The sequence below is a fragment of the Aphelocoma coerulescens genome, chromosome 11 (genome assembly GCF_041296385.1).
Source record: "Aphelocoma coerulescens isolate FSJ_1873_10779 chromosome 11, UR_Acoe_1.0, whole genome shotgun sequence".
Lineage (NCBI taxonomy): Eukaryota > Metazoa > Chordata > Aves > Passeriformes > Corvidae > Aphelocoma > Aphelocoma coerulescens.
In genome coordinates, this window is record NC_091025.1 from 14,239,595 (window position 1) to 14,265,419 (window position 25,825).

Below are 25,825 nucleotides of genomic sequence, written 5' to 3' on the forward strand. Positions count from 1 at the left end.
ATCCCGAGGGCACACCTGTGCCGCCCCAGCACCACTCAGGGTGAAGTAGCTCCTTTATCCCAATCCCGAGGGCACACCTGTGCCGCCTCAGCCCCACCCAGAGCGGAGCTGCGCCTCCAGCGCTGCCGCTGCTCCCGGGCCTTTAAGTGGGGTCGGTGGAGCCCGCAGGTCCCAGAAGGGTCCTGGGCCCCGGTCCGAGCCGGGATCGCTGTCTGGGATTCCATCTTCCAGCCGTGGGATGCCCGAGGTAGGCCCGGGAGGTTCAGATAACCCTGCCTTGGGAAAGGAGGAATGTCTGTGCTGAGGGTGAGCAGCCCCACAGGGCTCCTCCCCTCAGGTGCTGAGGGGGACCCGGCGGTGGTTGCCTCACAGCAGAAAGAAAAGCTGCCTCATTTTCTATTTTTTATCTATATTTTTTCCTAATAAATGATTGTCTCAGAGGTCACCCGAGGGCTTTCCAGTAGCACTGGTACTTCAGCTAGTGTCTAGAGTTGGCAGATTTTGTCTGCACAAACAATTCCCTAAATAACTAGAGATTTTTGTTGTGTTTTTCAACAAATGTAAATAAATTAAACACAGCATAATGGGAGAGAAATAGATCCTCTGGTATAAAGCTGTCATAATTGAGAGGTCTGCATTGGGGATTATGGGAGCAGCAGCATTTACTTTTGGATTTAAATAAGGTAATTAAGAAGGATGTGTGTGCTAATGTGGTTGGCAGTCACAGAAGTGAGTTGGAATTTAAGGTTTGTTTATTTTTTGTCTATAGAATTTTGTAATCAGCTTTGACTACTTTTACTAGTGGACCATAAATTAGAATGAAGCTTACCCTGTACATTTTCTGTAACATAAAGCTTCTCTTCTGAGGTGCATTTGAAACATTCAAATAAATTCAGCAGCAGTTTGGTGCATAATCAGCATGTTTTGGTGTTCCTTGGAAATGGTATTGTTTCCCATGGCTTTTGGACAGTGGTTTGCAATGTTTCCAGAAAAGGTAAAGATATTTGAAGAAGTGACTCCAGTGTGGTGTAGTGCTGCTGACACAGCTCAGAGGTTAACTGAAGATGCACAAATTTCCCTCACCAGTAGTTTCCACTTCTTCCTTTAACACTTTAAGTTAGAGAGTTGTTCCAAGGCCTGCTGCCATTAGTGAAAGTACATTAAACACAGCAGCTACACCTGCAGTGCAAATATAAAAATGCAAACTCTCTGCAAAACACTTTACAGATTAGGTTGATGGGCTGAGAAGAATGCAATGGTTCCTGAACAGTCTGACCATTTCTTTTTCACCTTTTCAGACAATTTTATATCTTTGGGAATTTCCAGTTGAGACACTGAAATTTTTTTTGGTATCCAAGTGTAAACTTCTATGTCTTTTATAGCTCAATATTATGTAAATGTGTGGCTGGTACAGTTAAAAGTCTTTCTAATGAATACTGCTCTTAGAGTTATTCAATGAAATTAACTCACAGTATTGCTAAGTGTCCTACCTGGCATAAACCTGCAATTCAGGTTAAGTGTATTCCCAAAGCTGAACGCTGTATTTTAGTATCTGTTATTTTCTTGCTTATTTGTTTGGTAAGTAATACCCTTTTATTGCTGAATTATGTTTCTATTTTTATAAACAGCTTTACCATGGAAAACTGTGGGTCTGACATGCAGCAAATATTTCCCATAAGACATCTATAAAGACCCTTTCGTGATTTCGTTTAGTGAATAATTACTTGGCAAGTGTTAGGATTTCTGTTCGGAGCTGAGGTTTGAGCTCCGTAACCACTAGAAGGCACTCTGGTATAAAACTTCCTTCAGCTGCCTACAAACACCGCTGTACGTACGGACAAAACATAAACACGGCTGGCTTTAAGCGATTTCTCTCTAAAGAGAGTTGCGGTCGCTCTGATTTGGGGCGATAACCTCCAGAATATGGTTCCTGCAGCAGGGGGCTGACTGTCTCACGGTCAGTGGTCTCTACAGGTGTGTACCAAGCACACTCCTGGCACTGCTGCCAGGGGGATTTTTCACCCACCACACTCTGCTTCCAGCACGGGATCTCTCCGAGAGCGCTGTGGCTCCAGCGCCCTGGATTTGAGCGGAGCTACGCTCGCGCAGGGCTGAGGTTCACAGTTTAACACACAAGTCTAGAAATGCGAATCTGTTGCTTTAGTAACACTAATTTGTTTTGTGTGGAGCGTGCTGGCACTTGGAAATTGCTTCTGTTTAGTCAGGTTATGAGGTGTTTCCAGTTTAGTGAGTAGCTTGGAAGACAGTCGTTTTCAAGTTAAAATATTGTTAAAATAAACAACATAACTTCTTCTCTTCTCTGTACTTCATCTGTAGTACTGACTTTCTGATTTTAATAATTTCAGTGTTGCACATTGGCTAAAACACCCCAGACCTCTGGAATTCAATATTGGAACAATGTCAGTCTCAACGTTTTTGAAAGGTGTTCTGTGACATTATATTTAGCACCTTTGATACTTGCCAGTAGTTACTGAATAGATATGCAGGACTATATATCCTGATCAGAAAAGGCAGTTCTGCTGGGAGAAATCACCTAGGTTGTGAAATTCAGTGTATGTCAGCATGAAAACGTTGAAGGTAAAATTCTAAAACATCGGAAATGTTTTTAACCTCATTTAAATATTATGTTATATTGAATAATATGCTTATTCTTCCTTCTTATTTTTGTTAAAAGTTTGCATTTTGACAAAGAAAACACAATTAGGAAAATGTAAAAAATCAGGAGATCTTGAACTTGAGCTTTTTGTGACTTTCATTAATTCTGACTTTCTTCTTTTTCGTCATATGTGATCTTTCCTGAAGATTAGTTTTTTTCTTTGCTCTACATCCTCACCTTCCCCTTCCTGAGTCTCACTAAAGCGCTGTGTGGGAGGACAGAGGGAAAAATCTCTTCCAAGAGATTTACTATTTATATTACTTTTTCTTACTACTTCTACTAAGTATCTGAATCATGATCAGTTGTTGAGGCTGGTCCATTGGTCCTTCTGAGGTTATCCTTTCCTAGACCTATGCTGAGAGATAAACCTCACTGCTGTCGACTTCAATAACATAATTTTGCATATTAGGAGTCTTTAAAAATGTTAATTATATGCTAATTTTTAAAATTTTATGCAGACTAGTTTCAGAAAAAGTTAATATCTCTGCTCTGGAAGAATATGTCACATTTCATTGCTTTTTGATATAAATTTTTCCCAGTTGTAAGAAAGATTTGCAAAGATATGCCATAAGGTGCTCTTTATATAAGTGAATCTAGAAAGGCAGAACTCTCTGTGTGGACATCAACTAATTATACATAATACTAGTTTATGTAGTCTGGTTCCAAATACATTATTCACAACCAACTCTGTTGCTGTCATTTCCATTTGATTCCTAGGAACACTTAGTGAGATGGAAAAAAGTTGAAATCAATGCTTTTGTGGAAATGTAGAACTGTTTAGAATGTACTAACATTTCAAATTAAAACCTCACAGGATATGCTTTTTTTTCAAAAATCTGAAGTGCAGGATATGGTTGGCATTAAATTCAAAGAATAAAATAGTTTAGTCTTTGACAAGAGATAAAACAAATGCTTTTATGCCAGCTTGAAGAATCAAAGTGATGAATGCTTGGGAAAGTCCTTTCTGGCTTTTATTTTTCATCAGTGATCCAAGGCAGGCTGCTGAGCACCTGTTGGAGCCTGGCACTCATGCATTTGATGGTTTTCCTGCATAAGAGCAGCTGCAGAGATGAGGTAACTTTGTTAAGGCAGCTTGCTGGAATGGGGGGCCGGGGCCTTGCAAGTTTGAACTTTGTTAAAGCAGTTATTTTCTTGCCCTAAGAACCAGTGAATTCTGCCTGGGAGGGGTCACAGTGCTGCCATTTAGTGCAGAGAGGTAAATCTTTATAACATGGTCATTTGTGACTAAATCAAATCTAGAGGAATGCTACACATGGTGCTTTTTTTTTTCCTTATCCCAAAAACCTACTGATTCTCAGGAATTTGCATGTCAGCTGAGACCATCACCTGATGATTGTTCATGTCACTCCAGGACTTTTCAGCCAAGCAGATGTGAAGATGCTTTACTTGCCCTGAAACTCTGGAACTCTGCCCCCCTTCCCCAAGGAGAAAGGCAGGAATTGTTACCTTCTATTACCAGTAGCAAATTATGGGAATATCTCCAGATTAAAAGGAAACAGTTTAGGTCCATACATTGCATTTTCTTTTTTCCTTTTTCACTTCAACCTCTTCGCTTCATGTATTCCACAGAAGCAGCAAGTTCTAAGTAGCTTTAGGAATATGGTGCTTTTTTTTTTTTTTGGTTAAGCTTTTTTACCCCCAGATTTAAGCAAACAAATATTTTTTTCTTCCAATTCCTGAATTACTACTTTCCATAGAGAATTTTGTCAGCCATTCAAAATAAGGCATGATTTTGAGACTTAATCTTTTTGAGCCATGCTTATTTCTGATCAGTAACTTGAAACAGCAAAGAATCTTTCTACTGCCTCCTAAACCTGTTGTGTTTGTGTTCTCTGCCAGCTAGAGGAGCAGATATTTGTTAAGAGTTTCTGGGCAGTAAGAGCTGCAGTTCTGTTAAGCCTCAAAGCCAGACCACACAATCTACTTGATTTGCCAGTTGTCCAAGCATAACCATCCTGCTGCTCTGGCAGTTTATATTTCACCTCCTGAGAAATACATGATAGCTGATATCTAGAAATAAATGTAACAGGTCTGTAGTTAAAATGCAGCTGGCATTGGTGAAAATACCAGGGCTTTCAACTTTCAGAAAATGGGATCTTTATACAAGTACACTGATATTATTGTAATTTGTGCCTGAATGTCTTCATCTCTCTGGCCCATAGTTACACGGATACTGAAGTGTGATGTTTTATAGGGAATGTTCATAATCTGTAAATTTGGAAATGTTTGCCTTTGAGGAATAGATCTCCCTACTGTAACGATATAAAATAATTTATATAAATACTGTCACCATGTATTAATTTGCATAAATATCCTTTGAATCTTTCTGTATCTAATTTTGTGTGGAAAGCTCCAACCAAAGGTTCTGGTAAAATGCTTGGGCTTACCCTGGGTACAAAAGTAGCCTAAATCCTGGCTCTTACTATGGCTTTGCACAATTCCCTGATATCTTTAGAAAAACCTAATCTTTCCCATCTCCTGTAAGTATCATACCACAAGTGCTTTTGCTGTTGTTTTTTGAGTGTTTTTCTGACACCAGAAAAAAAAAAAAAAGCCCCAACCAGTCTTAAAAAGTCAAACTCTTGTTGCAATTAAAATCTTGGGAAGGAATATAACAATCCTTCAATTTTGAAGACAAAGCTTGAGTTACTGTGATTAAGGTAAAGACACAATCTTTTTATAAATCAGCATGTCCTTAAATTTTGTAATGGATGCTGATATATGATGAGTAACTGGAAGGAGGAATACATACTTGCTTCTATTCATTGTTTCTGTGAATTAATGATCATTTTTCTACTTAGGTTAGGCCACAGGGTTTTTTTCAAACTCTTTTATTTTTAGAGAGATGTTGCATGATCTTCAGCATAATACACTGATGACAGAGACTTTTTATATATCTAGTAATTTTAATTCAGACCTACTGACTGTCATGGACAATCTGAAATGTGAATGCATAGTAAAGAAGTGATATTTGGTTCTGTCATGGTAGAGCAGCTATTCTACACCCACTTGGATACTGTTCTCTGAATGCTTCAAATAAATTTTCTTCAAGGTAATTCATGTGTAGGTTTGCAAGGCTGCATTGCTCTTTCAATTGAATCAGATAATTTTTATGGCTGTGTTTTCATTTAGAAGTATATTGAATGCCCTCATACTACAGTAAGTGTATTGAAATTCCTCAGGGAGACATTTAAAACTCTTAGCAGGCTGATAATCACAGAGACCATTCCCTGTTTAAGTGGTAACTGTAATAAGTGTTTAGGAACTGGTAGCAGGAGTTAGACTAGGGAGAACAGAGACATGAAATGGCAGCACATGTGAAGCTGCCAGTACAGCTCACTTGGTCTGTAGCACGTTCCCTGGGATTTTAGTTTTGGACCTTTTCTAAGCACAGGCTACTGATGGTGCCAGACTTCATGGTGACCAGGTGCAAGCCCTGTTTCCATTCTCTTCTGTCATGGCTATTATTTTTTAAGGTAATGATTATTTTATTTTTAAAAGCTGTCTACACAGCAGGATAACCACATTCTCTTCTTCTTTGTCCACACTTCTTTTTTCCTGCTAAGAGGTCAAGCCTTGCAGAAGAAAAATTGACACATGAAGCATCCCATTGACCTTTACACCAAACTAAACTCCCTCATACACTTAATCTGTTATATTGATGGACAGTCATGGTTGCAAGTAGAAGATGCCCATCATTTCTTGTGCTTCCTGACAGAGAGAATGAATCATATTGCTGGGATAATGAACCATTTAATGACTTGTGTGTTGATTTATCAGATGGTGCTAGAGAGGCCAGTTTAAGAATATAATGCTATAAGTCACAGTGTTGCTGCATATGGCCCATAGAGGCTGCTCGTCTCCCTTACTGTGAATTGCTGTGTTAATCAAGCAGTCATAAGGGTGTGAAAGCAGTGAAGTGCCTCCTTTTCATTCTGGTGTGGCATTTATTCAAAATAAGAACCTATTTTTTTTCAGGTTTTAAAATAGTTTAATGTGATAAAATCAGCGTTTTTGCCTTTCATAGTGAGGAAGTTTCATCCTGGGCTTAAGAAATATATTAACAGTGGGCACAGGGATAGCCTGTACCACATAATAACTGATCTGTGAAACTGGCAGTACACTGACTTGACTCCTCAGTGCAAGAGTGGTAATGTTTTGTGCCCTAGCTTCTGTACTTTAGTAAGAAATACATACATTTAATTAGTAAAGATGATACCAATGCCCACTGTAAGTAAGAAATGACTGCATGGCATTCCTCACTAAGATGAGCTTTTTCATGACTTTTTCTTTTTACAGAGGTATCTATTTTATTTCTTCATTTTAAAGATAATTTTGAGCTGATCTCTGGCAAAAGCTGAGAGAAATGTAGCCTGGAGCACTGCTTTTGCTTACTAACTGTTGTAATGTGGCTTACACTGCCTTAACCTCCTTCCACAGAACACAGATCAATTTCTTGAATCTTTCCAGTTAGTCTGGAAAGTTGTGTTTCTCTGTGGTATCTCCATCTCAGGGCAGAGTTTCCCATTGGGGACATCATTAGTGTGAATAGAATGGAAATATTCCCTGTCTGCCCTTCACACTTGGTTGTGTTGCCTTTCATCCAACAGCACTGCTCTGTTAACCTTGTTCAGCTCGTGGTAACTCGGAGTCTAAGCCTAAGCAAGCCTTACCAGTCTTGCTAATTAACCACCTTCTTTCTTTATTAGTCACTGTTGGATATTCCTGTTTTTACATCAGCCCTTGAGCTTAGCAATATCTATATCCTATAGAGACCATTTTTAATGTTTTTTTACTCTCATTCTGAATTCTAAACCTGTTTTACAGCATGGCTGTGGTCCCTAACTTTGTATCAGGTGCATCTTTGGCTAAGAGAAGTCTTTATTCCATCACCCAGGTGATTCCCAAAATTACTGACAGACTTTGGTGAAACCTTCCTGGTGTGTTCTGGACAGGGAATAATGAATAACTGGTCTCTGAATGAGATTGTTTAACCATTTTGTCTCTTATCACTCAATAGTTTCATCTTCATCTCATTTCCAAGCTTGCTTTGGACTGTCACATGAAATACTATTAAAAAAACCTCGTACAGACAAGTTACAGGAAACCTGGTATCTAGACACTTGTGCAGTGTTACAGAGGAAAATTAAGTTTAACTTGGTTTGTTCTGGAAAAAAAATCAATGTTGCCTGCTATATAATTGTGTTTTATCTTCAGGAGCTTATTGATTGCATGAGGGTGTTTTGTTTGTTTCACCATTGGTGCTGATGTTTTTTTGTTCTGTTTTGGTTTTTGTTCTGAGTTTTAGTAGAGCTCAAATTAAGCTGTTTAATGACTTCCCCAAGTTTTCTCTTGGAAGATCAGTTCCTTGTTTCCCATTTTTTCCAGTGTTCTGGCACTACCTTTGTCTTCCTTGGATTCTCAGAGCTTACAACTAGATTTCTTGGCAAATGAAATATTTTAGGATGAAATCCATTTGAACTAAGTAATTTAAAAACATGAAACAAGCCCATGTACTATAACCTTGTCTGTTCTTACTATCTGACTTTTTTCTCTGAAGATTTCCATGAAATAAATGCTTCAGCTGAGTTTCTGAAAACATTGATCAGATTCTATTCAGACAGAATTTCTACATCACAGCTGTTTCACTCTGCAGAATATTTTGCAAAAATAGGCAAACTCTTAGCCTGTCTGCAAAACTCTTCAGCACTTCTGAATAAACTCTTATGCTTGCCAAGGGAAATAATTCCATGTATTTCCTTTTGTCCTTGCACTGTTTGCCTATTGGTAAGGAAAAATGTACTATGGGGTTCAAAGCCTCTCCCATGCCTCTAATCCTGAGGTTCTTTCCTGCATTTTGCCTGCTGGCAGGCTGTATCTTTCCCAGAATTTTGTCAAATTATCTCACTGATGTGAGCAAATTATGCTCAGGAAATGATATTAGTCATGATCAGACCCCTTTATCTGAAAAGCAGGGAGAGCTGTGGGATCCAAAATGAGGTGCAGGATTTCTTTTCTTTTTTTAAAATTTTGGCTAAAGTAAGAAGGATTCTTTTTCAATTATTATTTTTTTAATCTAAAAGAACTTGAGGAGTCATTGCTATGGCCCAGTCAGTTTACTGTCATATTTTGGTGTTTCCCAGAAGATATTTCTATGCTACAGATCACAGTGAACTTGAGGAAAAACAGAAGGTGTCAACATAGAATATATTCATGCTTTGATATTCATGACACTTTAAGTATTAGCTTTGATGATTGAAAAATGCCTTTTTGTGTGGGGATGGTTCAAATGCACAGAATTGCTGAAATGGAGAGGTATGTATTAACTTTAAAATACACCAGAAAATGATACATGTTCCATAGTACAAACACTGCAGCATCTGTGGTCTGAAATGTACACACAGTTGGATGAAATGATCCTGAGTCAGGCCTGAAAATCTATTACTTTTCTGCCATGCAGTATGTAATTATTTATATGCATATTAGATTATTACCAGGATGTACTGTTCTTTCTAGTGCCAGTTTTTATTGCCTTTTCCCCACCTTGTAACATGCTAAAATAGCTGTGGATCAGATAAAACAGCAAGGAGAACCACATAAGGGGGTGTTGTTAAAAAAATGGAAACAACAGAGTAATGGAGAGATTCTTTTCCTGTCCTGATTTGGGAGCCTCTAGAGATCAGTATTAGTGAACATTTCAGATACACTAAACACACAGACCCTGCCTAAGCTGTAGAACAAAATCAATAGGCAGCAGATGAAAATTATTGTGTTTGTTTCCATAAAAATAACTACTGGCTGTTTCAGAGTGTTGGTGATGGCTGTTATTATCTGGCAGATAAAACTACTTCAGAAAAGGGCCTTTCAGAGAGATTTTTGTAAGAGTGAGTCATGTTTACTGGCATTTTTCTCTGATCGTGATTATGTTGATTATCAGTAATTAGTTCCTGCACCCTGCTGGTGTGGCCAGCCAATTCCAGCCTGTTTTGCAAATGCTTAAATCTACTTATTTACTCACCAAATGCACTCAGGGTAATACACAATACTGCCAGACCTGTGCAGGGAAATCCCTCAGATGAATTTTGTTCTTTGGTACTCACACAAGTCCTGCACTGTGTAATCTCATGCTTTTTTTTGAATAACTAATGGTTTGTTTTCTCTGTGCTTCATTGATTTAGTTTCCCTCTCCAGTTCTTGAACTGAGAGTTAGAGGATGGCCATAGCTAATTTCCTAACTCAGCAACCTTTATCCAGGTATTGTACAGCTATAAATTAAGTGTAATTGTCTCTAGCAAGAGTTTCTGCAAGTGGAAGCTGAAAAATAATTTGTCAAAATTAACAAGTGATAATGATTTAGGGTAAGCCAAAAGTGATAAGCTCTGGTTGCATGAAATTACTCCTTTAATTCAGCTGACTCCCAGTTTTCACTCATCACTGATATTTCCTGGATTTTGCGGGAGCATTCCAAGTAAAGTGTGTTTGTTCAAAGTGAATCTTGGGTGTTTTCCTGTTATCTTTGTCAACATTTCAGTTCATTGTGCTGTATTATTTTCAGCAGATCTGCCTTGTTTGAAAACTGCATGCCATGAATTTTCGTTTAAATTCTACTGACAAAGAATGTGGGTTTTGATTATTTTTTTCTGTGTCTGTGCTAAATTTGTGCTATTTACCAGAACCTTGGAGATGTGCTCTTTGTGCACAAAGGAAAGGAATTTTGTAGCCACCATGGGCCCAAGAGTCTAGACAAGAGTATATACATAGAAGATTGCCTTTGGCTATACATTAAAAACAACCTAACAAATAAACAAAAAAACCCCAACAACAACAAAGGAGGAACAACTGCCAGAATGAGTTCTGTGAAAGGAAAATTCACTTAAATTAGTAGCACAGGACTGCCTTCTAGTTACATGGATCTCAGAACTATGACTGTACTGGCAGTTTAAATTGAAGGGATTTTGATTTTGAAGAGGTAAGTAGCAGCGATATTTTCCAGAAGGAGAACAGAAACTTGTATTAATTTTTCCTAAATTTCAGTAAGCTCCTGGATTTTCCATTCAATATGCAAAAGACAACAATGTACAGTAGTGCTCAGTTATTTACTGCACAGTATAAACAACTTGTAGCACCTTTTATGTTACCTGATAAAAGCTGTGAATATTTCATTCCATTAGAGAGGCAGTATGGCACCTTTCCCCAAAACTCTATTTCTTCTCAGCTGCTTTGGGTGCAGAGAACACACTGGTGAGAATACAGATGGACTCAGCACCAGTGCCTGCATGCACAGTAGCACAAGGCATGAACATATGCGTGCTTTTCTATTCCTTGCTCACTGTAAATAGTGTACAAAGAACATAATCCATCAGATATGGTTGCTGATAACTGTTCAGCCTGTTTGGCACAACCACACTGCACTAGATTTCTTGTCTGAGGACAGATTAAAGGTATTAATAACAACCTGATTGCAGAGGATTTGTAGCAAGCAGCTTTGAAATCAAATGATATAAAGGGCACTGCCTATGACAAACCATAGATGTGCTATGAATCCCAACATGCAGCTCATAAAGAAGCTGTTGAAATTCTAAAGTGGGCAGACTCCCACACAGACAAGAGCTTGCAGCATCCAATCAGTTTAAGAAGTAATGCACAAATATATTATTCTTCAGGTTGCAAGACTGGGTCTAATACAAACTGTAAGGGTTTTTAGATGCAGTGTTTTACAAGGTTCCAGTAATGAAATGGCTCATTTTCATCTTAACCAAGGAACTGCCAGCCTTCATAACTACACAATATTCCTAAAAACTGTTCAACAGTCTGATGAGAACAGCTCCTATGTGAGCAGTGCTGATGTTATGTTCCAAGGAATATTCACAGTGTCCTGATCTATAAAGAGCAAACTTTTGAAGCTGCTAAATGAAGTGATAAATGAGACTCACTTGCCTTCCTTCATTCTAGAAGTGCATCTGAAAGTTTAACCTACATCTAGCAGGTAAAAAGTTTTGAGGATTAAGTGGTTATGGACAATCTCTGGCATGGGCTAAAATGTGTTTGGGAGCATGTCAACTGTTAGAAATAAATGTGGTACAGAAAGAATGACAACAGGTTTTGATTTGAGGACTCTTAATGTAAGATGTGCTACTTTGAGACAGGTTTTATTTCAATGGAGTACCTCAGAAATTAAAATACTTTTGGGGGGTTAGATCAGGTTTAATATTTCAATCTCAGGTCAAAATCTTAGCCCTTTCAGCCTTATTTTGTGCACATTACTTTAATGAATGAAAATTCAGAAGCACCCTTGAAGATGCTTGGTTTGACTGCAATAAATACAAGAACAGGCTATTATTTAACTGAACCTTGTTTTTGTGCAGCTAGGGCTTCTTTTTTTCAGGTCCTGAAAATACATTGCTTCTGTCAGTGCTGGGATACATGCTGTGCATAGATCCTGTGGGGTTTCTGGATTTTTTTCTTTTTTTTCTGCCCTGCTGTCTCAGTTCATCTCAGAATGACAGAGCACACAATTCACTAAACCGGCATGATTGTTTGAAAAGAGCATGTTTAAAAAGGCAGTAGCAGTCCTTTGAAACTCAGGGAGAAAGTTCTATTCAATGGGATAATGTTAAAGAATAATTTTTGTCAAATTTTAGAAATGGATGCCATTAATCTACTAAAGGTTTATTCCTTCTGGTGTTTAGTTTTTCTGTGACACATCCAAGATGTCAAATTTTCACTAGAGCCAATTGGACTTTTGCATATGGAGTAAATATTCATTATTTAAGTTACATATCATGTGTCAGATAATTTCCACTCATTAATGTTATATGTTTGAAAGGGAGCATTCACCAAACCCCAAAACAAAGCATCAGAAAATCCCCTCTGACTGTTATTTGTTCATGGATACCATAATTAGATTGTTGAAAGCTGGGACATCAATGGCACAGATTTCTGATCAGAAATCCTCGTGGGAAGTCAGCCCTCCTGTAACATGTGGGTGATGAAAGAATATTGACTCACACATAAGGGCAGCCTTGGCCCCTTGTGAATTAAATGGAAATCAATTGTCAATGATTGCAGAAAGTACCCTGGTTATGGATCACTGAACTGTCTCTAATTAAAGACTGGCAGGCTCTGGATTGTAGAGCTGCCTCTCAGCTGGCAGCAGAAAGTAAATGCACTTTGGTAGCTGATGTTTGGAAGCTTAGAACAGCTTTAGGTGTTTAAGCAATACTTGTGGTTTTTTGGTTGGTTGTTTGTTTGTTTTTGTTTTGTTTTGTTGTTTTTTTGTTTGGTTGGTTTTTTGTTTGGTTTTTTTTTTTTTTGTTTGTCTATTTTGTCTTTGGTCTGCACAAATTTCCAATTGTTTTCAATTTCAAACTATTTCTGGCTGTAAAGGCTGTGCAAGTGCAGCTAGGAAGGTGCAGAATGGGTTATTCTACCCTTAGTTCCAAGCAGGAATTCCAATATTAAATTTAATACTTTGCTATAGGTCAAATGAAAGAATAGCCCCAAAATGTACTTTGCTGTTTATAAATTAATGCACGTGCGTAAAATGGGACTGGGGAGCGGATCTGTCTGTGAGGTGGGGGCAGCTGGGGGATGCCTAAGCTCTCAGCAGCTGGTCATAAGACTTTTTCAGTGTTTCTGGTCATTTCCTTGAATGATACTGTTTTGTTGGCATCAGAAGACTACAAGTTCCATCAGGAGTTACAGGAATCTATGATGAGTTAGCCAAAAGTCACGTGTAAGATTTCAAAAAAGTTTAATAAAGATATCCCGTTTCTATAAAGCATCACATGCATTTTCAAATATGATCAGAATTCTGATGCACAGTATACCTGGTAACATTTTCCATTTTTAAGTATTTTGGAAGTTGAGAATAGTAGTTCCCTTTAGACAGTTGGTCTTTTTTTTCCCTTATGCAGCCAGTTGATCTGAAGGTCCAGGGGTTTGTGTTTTCTGTATCCCATGAAAAAATTAATCCTGTTCCTTCCATTTCTACCTCCATCTGTAGGAGTATTGTTGCATTCAGTGATTTGCATCTCTTCTCCTTCCTGCTTACCACCAGTCTTCTAAATTGCAGTAAGTCCCATGTTAGCATTTTGCAAAATGAGACTTATGCATTTCTCATTTTGGTGTGGTGTTTCTTAAAGCAAATAGTGACACTTCTCCTGGTGACGTCCAAAGGTGTCAGCTGCAGTGAAAAAAGTGGGAAGCAGGATTGTCATAGCAGTATTATACCTCTTAAATGACAGACCCATAAGTTCTGTACGAAAAAATATTATTCCCTGAGTGTATGTTACAACTTAGTTTCAAACTGCAGAGTTCTTGCAGAAATTGGTTTCTGCTCTGAATAATGCCTGGGAAAGATGCTCGTTGTTCTAATCAGTTCTGTGCTCCTTCTGAAGGGAAAACCCCATTCTGTTTTTAAGAAAAGGCTGGCTAGAAAGCTGAATGTTAAACCACAGTTTAATCAGTATTTTAAAATGAAAAATCTGATTAAAAAATATTGTCAAAGACTCACCCTGCTTTGCCGTACTGGAGATACAGCAGTTCTGTGTTCACAGGAAAATATTGCAACCAAATAGAATAGTATAAAAAGCACCAATTTAGTCAAAACTGGAAGCTTTAGCAGAGGCATCTGTGACAATGAAAAATTAATGAAATAAACATTTTACTTTGAAGATGGAAAAATCTGAAAATTTGCCTCACCAGAATGTTAGTAAAGGCTTTAATTTGAAAAATAAACTTCCTAAATGGCCTTAAAAGGTCACGAACTACTGACTTCTGGAGTTAAAAGTGCTGACCTAATGTGAGGAGACCCAACTGTTGAAGTTTGATTTTAAATGCAGAGGTGTTCACATTGGCCTTTCATGTCCTGTGAGGTCTAAACTATTAGAATGGAGATGGCTTCTTGTGGCTTCTCTTTGTCTCCCACAGTGGTGCATGGAAATGGTTTCAGCTGGGATAAATGAAATGGATGAGAGAGAGGGGCTGAGTTCATATCCTGGTTCTCTCCCCTGCCCTGTTATTTTAAAAATGAAATTATTTTTGTTCCAGGTCTCACTAAGTTGACTCTAGTCACTAGATTATGATGGTGATGATCAGTACCTTAAACAGGGGCCAGGTGTCTGAGGTTTTGAGATTTCCTTTGGGTCAGTTGCGTGTTAATTATATAACCATTTGTAGTTGAAAAAGTGTAGATCAGCAGTAGATAGCATACTTGGTGTAAAATCCTGATCCAGCAGAGCTCTACGAAAGCTGGGAAGTTGAAAAAGAAAAAAAAAAAACATTGCAAGCTTTAGCATCTGCTGTCTGGGACACTTGTAAGAGAGAAATTTTACTTGCTGTGAAGTTTCAGAAGCACTTCCTTTGATTTGCATCCTACCTGCCCATGGCAGTGCATTCCATCAAAAGTTAGGTAAATGTGTCAGGCCTGAAAAGAAATTAAAAAGTGGTGAAGTGTTGGTGAATAAAATAATAATCTTTAATGTATTTGGCCTTGTGAACAAATAAGACCCTAAGTACTATTTGAAATGCATAGTGAATTATTGGCTACATGAATGCTTAAGAAGTGAAATAAATATTTCAAATCCAATAAATTTAGAGATTTAAAAAAAACCAGCATAAATTGTTTATGTACCTTTTAAATACAGTTGATGGGTGAACAGGGAATACAACTTTCATGTAATTCAGTCCTTTAAACACCTGTTCCTTGAAAATACCCAATATAATGTAAATTAAGGCAAGGCTAATAAATGCTTTTAAATTTTCCAAATATCTAAGGATTTTTGTGTCTTCTGAAACATTAACATCACCACTGGGTAAATGGGATAGGTGTTCCTTTTTTGTCAAGGAAAAACTGTATCACTATAAGAGACAGAGAAATGGTGGAAAATGTGCTCAATCCCCATTTTCAGTATGTTAAAGTGCTGTTGTTGCCTCAACACAAATACTGGTACTGAAATAAATGCATGTGGAAATATCATGTTTTTCAGCAGGGTGGTGTGATGTGGCAATCGAGCTGTTCTTGGTGAATGTGAATTAGTGGTGTCTAGATGTGTCGTCGTAGAGTAGTAAGCAAATAACTTCCTTTTCATAATTGGTTTGCTTCTGCCCTTGAAGATATGTGAGCCTTAAGGACTGAAAACTAACGACAGAAAGAGGTATGAATACCCAGGGAGCTAAGGGTAACATAGCAGCCTGATGTAAAATTTTAATGAGCTTTCTTTTGACACTGTGATTTGTTTTAGCAAATTTTTCTAGTGAGCAAGGCCAGGAGCCACATGTAAATGAGTTTTTCTTGAGATTGTGCTTGCCAGACAGCTGCAGGGAGTGTTAGGGTGATGAAATGATGCTGCACATAATGGGGCTAATGAAGATTACAAGTTACTTCCTTCAGGGAAGTGTACTCTGTTCATTTTTTTCTTCTGTTTTAAGCAAGCTTATCCTGAAAGTCAGAAGTTTAAGTGTTTAAAATGTTGTGAAATCTAAGTGGAGTTTGAGGCAATGCACCACAAATTGCAGGTAGCTAATTAGCTATTGTGATCTCATGTGAGTGGTTGTACTTCTCTATGTGTGTATTTTTCACTTCAGAAGAGCTGTGGGGCTTCTCTCTAGGCCTGTGCATACCTTTGCAATAGTTAAATACAACACTTAGAAAAGACGGTACCAAAAATTGTTGAGCTGTTATTTAGGTATGGAAAGAATTCTGCAAATACAATGATTTGAGTATTTAGATTAATAAACAGCTGTAGAAAAAGCCAGCTTGTGATATGTTTATTTATTCAGGAAAGGAGTAGACAGACTTGAGAAATGCCTGTTTTGATCTAAAGGTAAGTTGCCAGAAGTTAGTACACTTCATGTACTTCCTATCAGAGAAGAATTAAAAAAGCTGTTACCTCATGAAAATGAAATTTTTTAGATACTCCTCTGTCATGCAGTAAAGTTAGATTTTTGAGAAGAGCCAAAGGCAGAAATCTTCAGTGCTTTGTAGAAATTTTAAAGGAAAACTAGGAGGCAGTGGCATATGTGTTTTTGCCACACGGGGAGAACAGTGCCCTGGATTTTCAGTTATGAGTCCTTGAGTCCAGATAATTTAAAATTTTATTTAATGTATCAGGGAAGGGGAAGAACTGCCTGGTTATTTTGCAGAAAAATGTATCCCAGTCTGTTATTGTCAAGTGCAGTGCTCCACTGGCCTCAGAGAGACACTATAAAAAAAACCTGTTCCTGTTTTCCTTTTCAGCTGCATTAAATCACTTTGGTGTAAAATTTCCTTTAGTCCTGTCTTTTCCTGTCTGATTCTCCTCTTGATAAATGAACGTATTTGAAGACAGTTATCAAGTGCTAATGTTGGTGACCTTGTCTGTTCCCAGTCAAAGAAGGAAGTTTAGAACAACATTTGAAATAATTACTTTTCCTTTAAGTTAACAAACTCATTATGTGTCTGTTTTTATCTTTATTAAGCAAAATAGATGCTCCAAAGAGGAGGCTTCTCTTACCAATATCTTTGAGGCTTTTGTTCACTTGGGGGTTTATGCCTCACATATTGCAGTATTTGAAAAGATGGTGCTCAAGGAGCAAGGTTATTTTTTAATGTTTATAGATATTTTTATTGTGTGGAAAAGATTGTACTGAAGTGACCACTTAAAGCAAATCAAATATGACTGCTTATGTTTGCCTATTGCAGCTTGTTTTAATGTTCTTAAATTATTTTCTAAGGCATTTCATAAAAATCCCTTAGTGCTGAGCTCATGTACGTGGTTTTGGGAAACAGATGACATAGGCTGTAGTACTTAAATTAAAATAGAGCTGGGATGAATAGAGAAAGTGTTTGTTTACTTTTAAATGAAGCACAGTCTATGAAATGACTTAGCACAGTGACAGGATAGACAAACGTACATGGTTTGTAGTCAGCGGCCTCAGAACAAGAGCAGTGAGCAATGCCCAAATGAAACAAGAGAATTACTTGACTCGACCTTTGTTGCTCGAGATAGAGAATACTTCTAATCATTCCTGACAAAGACTAGCAAAATGGTTTATTTCTAAAACAAAGACATGTTCTGAGGCACTCAGTGCATAACCTCACAAGCTGGATCACAAAAGGGACAGGAAAAACCTCAAGTACATAAACTGTGACTCCCACACTCTGCTTACTGGAAAGGTACATTCTCCTCTGGATAAAGTCCTGAGCTCAAGTCTCAGAAACAATTAAAAGAGAAGAGGTGAATAACCAATTAATTCTAAGAGCAAAGTGAGTTACTTCAGGAATGCCATGGTGTCTCTTTTCCTAAAGTTGCCAACAAAGTTGCTCTGCCCCTCTGCTGAGACCTTACTGGAAAAAGAAATTTGTCCAATCTACCTGGCAGTGGGTTTATGCTGGGCTTTGGTGTGGTCACTTGGGGCATTCACAGTGTTACCACAGGTTACCAAGTTTGGGGCAAAGGACTGACAGGAACCTCACAAAGTTCAGCAAAAGGAAGTGCAAAGCCCTGTGTATGGGGAGGAGTAACTCCATTTGTTGGTACAGCCTGGGAGCTGACAGCTGGGAAGCAGCTCTGCCAAAAACCACCTGGATCTCCTGGTGGGCAAAAAGTTGAACAAGAGTCTGCAATACACCCTTGCAGCAAAAAAGAGCCAACAGCATCTTGGGGTGCATTTGGAAGAGCTGTCTGCAGGTTGAAGGAGGTGATAATTTGGGTGTCTAAGCAAGGTTTTATTCTTAAGACTATTTAGTTTCAATCTGTCTCTTATTGCAGCATGTTTCATTTGCAAATCTGTGCTTTTCTGCTGCCTTGAGCCACATTTTCTCTGTTCTGCCCTCTCAGCCCATGTTTTTAATTTCATTCTTCCCTTACTTATCTGCTTTTCTGCTCCATTTCATAATTTACCTTGTCCATCCTTATCATAAGTCAAATTTAGCTATTGGCAGCAAAAGTATTCTGACCCTTTCTTTCAACTGGGTTATCCAATGGGTGGTTGTTGTTTCTGTTAGAGAGGTTGAGTATTTCTAATACAGTTCAGTTTATTTATAAAAAAATTCTAGAAAAGCAGGTGTCTTAGAGCACAGCAGGAATCAAACTGATTATAATGTCAAGTCTTCACTTGAGGAAAAAATGTGCCTTTTTCTTGGGTGCTGGAAGTGCTTGTTCAAGGTGCTTTTTTTCTCTTTGCTACTTACTTCTTTGTTGCCTCTTCAGCAGAAAGGCACACTTTCACAAATATCTGTTGAAACCCCACTGTGTATGTATCTGTGTGTGGTAATCCATGTCCGTGTTGCTAGTTTAGTCTTACTCTTCCTTTCAAAAAGTATATTTTATATTATAATTCTAGAATTTGGAATAATTTTAGGGAATAGTCTATGATGCAAAAATGTTTAGTCATGCTCCAATCCATGCTGGATATCATTCTGTGAGTGTGAGGGAAAGAAATTTCAAACTGGCACATACAACTATTTCAGAATGTCAGTTGACTGTTATTATGCCTGACTAGTCAGACAAGATAAGAAATATAGTTTACTGGGACTGTTGCCTCTTAGTATATTTGTACAAAAATGATATATTTTGTATTATGAAATGTAAAATTTAGTCCCAAGAAATCTTCTGCTTTATCAAATTGAAGTTTATTGCTGTCTTCTAGTTTGACAGAACACAATAATATGTTTTATTATGTATACTTGTAATCCTCTGATTGAAAGAAACCTGTATTCCAAACTCATACTTTTTAGTGTCATGTGAAGATGATTTTGGTTAGAGTACATTATTATTTTGTGCTGTTGGCTTTTCTCTCTTGTTTTCCTATTGCATTGAAGACTGTTTTGTGATAAGTATTCTTGATGGATGCCAAGATTTGAGAGGTGTGTTCAAATGAGGACCTAAGACTTTTTGTAGAGAGAATAATAAATACAATCCCATGTTTATCTAACCTAGCTGCATTATTGATATGAGCCAGCTTGGAAAGGATTCTGTGCTAGTATTTGTTTCTGTAGAAACAAATTTCTGATGAAATTTCATCATCACATTTTCTTACCTTTTTTAATACTTTTTATAAAACCATAGAATATGACCTACTCAGAGCAGCAGAGAATATTAACTTACTTCATCTTCCACAAGGGTTTAGTGCATTTAACATTGCATTTGCCAAAAAATAATATCAAACACAAACTTTTAATTACTGTGAGGACCAGCTCTGTATTTTTGATAAATTTGTCATGCTTATGAAGAACTTCCACCTTTCTGTGGAAAAGATTAATGGTTTTTCGTATGTGAGAAACTGAGGAATGTGGATGTGCTGCTGTGCACTGTTTATAGTCATATAGAAAGTCTGGTGCAGACAGAATCTGAAACTTTAATCACAGCTTTGTGCCTTGGTGACTGTATTATCATTTCTCTGACTTTACTGTGGGGGAAACTTACTTAACTGCCTCTACTATTCCTGTCTTGCACTCTATTTCTGGATATAATTCTTGACAGTTGTACATAGTTTAATGTAGTTCCCTTCACACTTAAACAGTTTGTACTATCATAGTATTTACTGATGGCATCAATTCTAAGTTTTCACGTAGATAACCTGTTTCTGCACTTTGCAAAAGTGAGACAGGTAATTTTTCTGAGTCAAGAGAATTTGATTAGGTGTTGGAGATCCTATATGCCTTGTGGGGCTGCTTTCTGGTCCTATACATTGTGACTGGCAAGAGTTGAATATCAATAAACTTCGAACTGTAAGAGACTTCCCCACCTTTCCCATGGGATTGAAGTTGCACTCTTCTTCTACCAGTTGATTCTAGAAACTAGAAAGATTTAGTGTTAACTATTGTGTATTGTATAGAAATTTTCATTTTAGACTGTACACTGTGTAATGGTAAGGAAGAAAACCATAGATTCTCCTTTGACATAGAAGAGGAAAATATTATAAATATTATTATACATAGTTTAATTTAAAGTGACATCATAAGGATAATACATATATTTAATTTTGTTTCTAATACCATATTTACAAATATAATTTTGTTTTTAATACTCCATATTTACAAAAAACCCACTTCTCATTTAGGTTAAATGAGAAGTTTAATTCATTTAAAAATTACAATATTCTGTAGAACACATCTAGGAAATGACCTTTCTTCACTTGAAATGCTCTAAAATTAACTTTTCATGTGTAAGTAGCACTCCAGAGACAGGTTCTTTAATGTACTGGTTATTGCTTTCAAAGTACTCTTAATTGCCTAAATTAATAATGACTTTTTTTTTTTCTTTGGTTCTTATAAGGGACAAATGAATTTGAATCACTCTCTAAAGAATTGAATCACTGGCCATTCTCTGATTACTTTTTACATTCATTATGAAATTTAAAGAAGAAAAAAAAAAAAGGAACAGCAAGGTCACCTTCAGAGTGTTTTCTGTTTGTGAGAAAAGCAAAGCAAAGTGACACAAACTCCACTTAACTGATCTTAGGAAAGAACAGAGACTGCAAAAATGGGGGCACTTATGTCAGCTCTGAATGACACAAGTGTCTGCAAAAGGCAGCGTGGTAGCTTCTGATTTGTTTAATGAAAGATATATTTTTATTCAACTCACAATATTGGTGTAATAACACTGTTGTAAAAACAGAAGCCAATACAAAAAGATTTCTGACCTGATTTGAAAACTAGAGAAAAGGGTAAGCCTGTTTTGTGAGACCTGTTTATATCTTTTAGGAATGGTAAAGTAAAGCAGATGTAAAATCTTCCCTAGTTTTTTTTTTTTCCTAGCTTTAAGCTTTATTCATTAATATGAAAATCTGCATTATGGGCTGTACATGGGTTTTCTGTACTCCATCTGGCAGCTCAGAAGAGAGACAGAAAATTAGTCAGGAACTTTATTAATCACTTGGGAATCAGCTGAGTATGTAATTAGCCCAGAACAGCTTTTTAAAATGTTGCCTATAAGGTATGGTAAATCAATTCTAGCTCAATAAATCAGGCTTGTTTGCAAACTTGAACTTCCAAAAGTAGCACATTTGGAATGCTGATATACCAGCAATTTGATAAAAAGATCTTTACTGCTGGGTATCTGTGACTTGGGTCCTTAGTGGCAGCACTCAAATTAAAAATGGGAAATGTGGAAAATGAAAAGATGGAGAAATTGTAGTTTGGGCAGCCTCAAGTCTGCCTGTGAGGAATGGGGTATTCAGGGTTGTGCCTGTGACTTGGGCTCTCATGGTACATGGATGTGCCTTTTCAGACAGTACCTGCTAATGATGGAAATGTATGAAAATATTTCCTGTCATGTTTTAATTATTGCTATGGGAATAATGACAGTGAAACAAAGGGAGCAGGTGGAAGCCAAGTAAATAACTATGGTCATTTCATGGAATGGTTTCTTTAAGAGTTTTTACCCTCTACTGCATTATAGCTGCTACTTTAATGTTAATGTTAAATACTGTTCTTAAACCAGATGTATCCTTTAATTATTAACTCAAGGAAAATTAACTAAGGTGGGAAGACTGCATAGAATCTGGTGGCCTGTTTCAGTTCTTAAAATTTCCCATGTAAAGAAGCTTAAAATAGGTCTAAGTTGGTTTTTTTTCTGTTTCCATTTTTTTAAAAAAATACAAATATATAATATACTGTGAAAGTGATAGCTTTGGTCTGCTTTTATTGTTTTGAGGGGAATTCAGCTTCATTTTATGTGGGGTTTTCCCTGGAAGAATGCATGACTTGATGTTTTAATGCTAATGTTCTTAGTATCTTTGTGTTTTTGTTTTTGTTTTTTTTTTTAAAGCCTGGCTGGCAGTTTCAGCAATCCCAATGCAGTGTATTTTCATGAGGCAGGGATGCAGTGGTTTGGTCTGCAGACTTATGATTTCCTGTTAGGAGCCATTTACTAGCCCTACTTTCAGCTGATCCATGGCAGGAATACTACATGGAATTATGGCAAACAGGTGCTGTGGGAGTGCTCAAGGCACTCCAGCTTTGCAGCCAAGAGAAGCCTGCATTTTGCAAAGACTTAGTGAATTTATTAATGAACAAAAGTAATATTACAAGATTATTTTGTATAAAGTAGAGAGTTACCTTTTAATTCCTTAAGTTTTAACATGGTGGATTTCAGGCTACCTTGAAATGCCTGGGTAACTGGAAGTGAAAATTCTCTGTTAGCATGACAGAGTATGTATTACACTCCCTCCAAACTTCCTCTCTAAATGTTTAGGATTTCTACAAGTAGAAGAGAAATCTTATTCTTAAAGATGATACAAATGTTTAGACATAGCTGGGTCTTGTCTGAGCTTTCAGTGCTGTGCATGATTTGCCATGCTTTTAATCTACATGTATGTACTGGGCTCTTTCTTTGCAAGCTATGAGCTGGTGAAAAGAAAAGGAGCTTTATTATACATAGAACCAAAATTCTAGGAAACAACAAACTTTTTTGTGTCAATGTCCTATAAAACTGAGGAGATGGGTGAATATTGCATATTGCAATACTTGGCATAGCACAGTAGGTCAGAGACAATTTCAGTTCCCTTCTTCCTATTATTTGGTCTCATTGGGGCATAGTTCAAATGGCTGTCTGCAATTGGAGAATGTAGAGCCCAAAGTGCCACTTCTTCTCTGATCATTACCAAATCTAAATTAATTTTAATGTGAGTAGATATTTCCCAGAGCAAGATTTTTGACATGCTATAGAAGATTAATCTCACTTTCAATAGAAATATACCTCTGTTATCTTAAAGAAACATGCTGCCACTGCTGGGACTCTTTGTAATACCTCAGTGTTTGCTTAATTGCTTAGTGTTGGTTTCGTAATTGAGACTCGTTAATTTGTTACATATTGATAGTGGGGATGGACCCTGAACAAGGCTTGCAGTCCTCTGTAGTTCTGAATCACAGAATGGTTTGGGTTGGAAGGGACCTTAAAGCTCATCCAGTCCCACCCCTGCCATGGGCAGGGACACCTTCCACAATCCCAGGTTGCTCCAAGTCCTGTCCATCCTGGCCTTGGACACTTCCAGGGATCCAGGGGCAGCCACAGCTTCTCTGGGCAACCTGTGCCAGGGCTTCCCTACCCTCACAGTTAAGAATTTCTTCCTAAAATCTAAATCTACCATCTTTCAGTTTAAAGCCATTACCCCCCTGTCCCATCAGTAAATACTCATGGGAAGGTGTTAATCTTCTACAGCTACTGCAGAAGCAGTAGAGAGCAGTGGAAAAGTGCTGGGTATGGAGTGCTGGAGTTTGACTCATAGGGCACAGGTGTAGTTTTATACTGTTCAGTAGGCAGCAGATAGGTCAGAGAGCTTCCTTGCTTTTGATGGTGTTTGGTAATCTTTTATAAAAAGAGATAGATCACCAGGAATTATAACATGATGTGTTAGAAATCTCTTCATATAAAAGTTAGGTTGTGCAACAATTTAACTGGGAACGTTTGGGTCCAAAAGATATTCACAGTCTTAAGAACACATTAAAGAGATCTTCAGATATTGTGGTCATGTACTTCTGGGTTAACTTTTTAGTTTCCTGAATGTCTGTCAGAAAAATAGCACCTGCTGGAATGATCAAGGGGATCTCAGGGAGAAAAACATGTTTGAAGATCTATAAAGGCCGTTCTCTGTACTCCTGTAGACTGTACAAATATACTAAAGCTGACAGTAATTGTGTCTGCATTTTCTGTGCATCTCACATACATAAACGACAATTTACCTGGAGCTCTGGGATTGATTTCAGTCAATAACAGTTTGGGATCAAGACCTGAACTGGAACATAGTGCATCTTTTCCTTTTTGAAAAAACAATAGCGATGGTAGAAGGCATTTTTAGAATTACGTTTAAAAACCAACAGAATACAGTCAGCATCAACAAAGCCACTCCCTGGGGATTTTTCCTTTTTACCAAGCTTTCTTCAAAATTACAGTAATTGACACATCCATAGATTTTAACAGTCTTTTCAGCATTCTAAAATAGTGAACAGATCCTAGAGTGGAACATCTAGGGACATGGTTTTCATCAACTCTGTTGGAGAGAACTGATTTTCCACATAGACGTTTTTCCTTGTTTTGCTGCAATTGCTCTGGACTATGTGAACTTGTGGCATAGCTGGAAAGGACATTCCAGGTGAACATGAAGAAACACTTTTGGCATGGTGTCTGTGACACTATCCTTTACTTGTCTCTGCAACTCTGAGGAATTTAGCAATTTAGCAGCTGATCTGCCCCAAGGTTCCAAATATAAGTTAGTAGGTCAAAACTGGAAAGATTTTAAGTCGGACAATAATTCAGATAAATGTGTGGGCTATTTGTACATACCACCATCTTTTTTTTTTTTCTTAAGACATTGTCCTATGATGTGTGTTTGGTGTTGAGTGTACTATTACAAAGGTAGGAAAATTAGCTGGTTTTGTTATCTTGTAAGATGCAAAAGCAAAACACCTGGTATTAGAAGGAAACTTTGGGCCTGCTGGAAAAGGACCCTTCTAGGTCTATTGAGCGCGTTGCAGGGTTTAGCAAATGGGATCTGTAGAACAGCTGCTGCTTGTGGAAACCAATCACAAGCCACTTTGTGGTTCATTAGCAGTTAGAGAACATTTTGAAGGGATGTATGCAATACACAATATTTGCTCAGAACCCTATCAAACAAAAAAAGGAAATCTGATTAAAACAGAGGAAGCCCTGGGATGTTCTGTTATAACTTGAAATCCTGTTAGACTATTGCAAGTTGAAGGCCAGGCAAATTTTATGCTTCAGCAACTTGTAAGGGTCTCTTTTACATTTTCAACAATAAATAATTAGTTCATGGTGATGATAATTTACCTTCTCTTGCAGCACAGTATTTTGAAGCAGAACAATCTGTTGGATGCAGATAAGCATTTACTGAAAGTCATTATAAGGTAATAGGAAATTGTTCAGAGACCTCCACTAAAGCTGAAGTTGAATAACCCCAGGAGCAAAACCTACATACTAATGGTCCAATTACACTCACACCTTACACTTAATTGTTATTTAATAATTTATAACTAAGAAATATATTCTATTATATTCTATTATATTCTATTATATTCTATTATATTCTATTATATTCTATTATTTCACTGCTGAATTACAGATCTGAAGTAAACTGTGTGTAAATTGAGGAGTACTTTGTTTTTCCAAACAGGCATGGCAAGTG

The 25,825-nt window shown here is 37.5% G+C and overlaps 1 long non-coding RNA gene across 3 annotated transcripts in view; it reads left to right on the top strand.

Moving 5' to 3' along the window:
- The first annotated feature begins 104 nt into the window (after positions 1–104).
- The window catches only part of LOC138117061 (uncharacterized), an 88,011-nt gene continuing 62,290 nt past the window's right edge, over positions 105–25,825 (top strand). For all 3 annotated transcript variants that reach the window (XR_011154478.1, XR_011154480.1, XR_011154479.1), the window contains exon 1: positions 105–247. This is a non-coding gene — a long non-coding RNA (uncharacterized lncRNA). The remainder of the gene's footprint in view (positions 248–25,825) is intronic.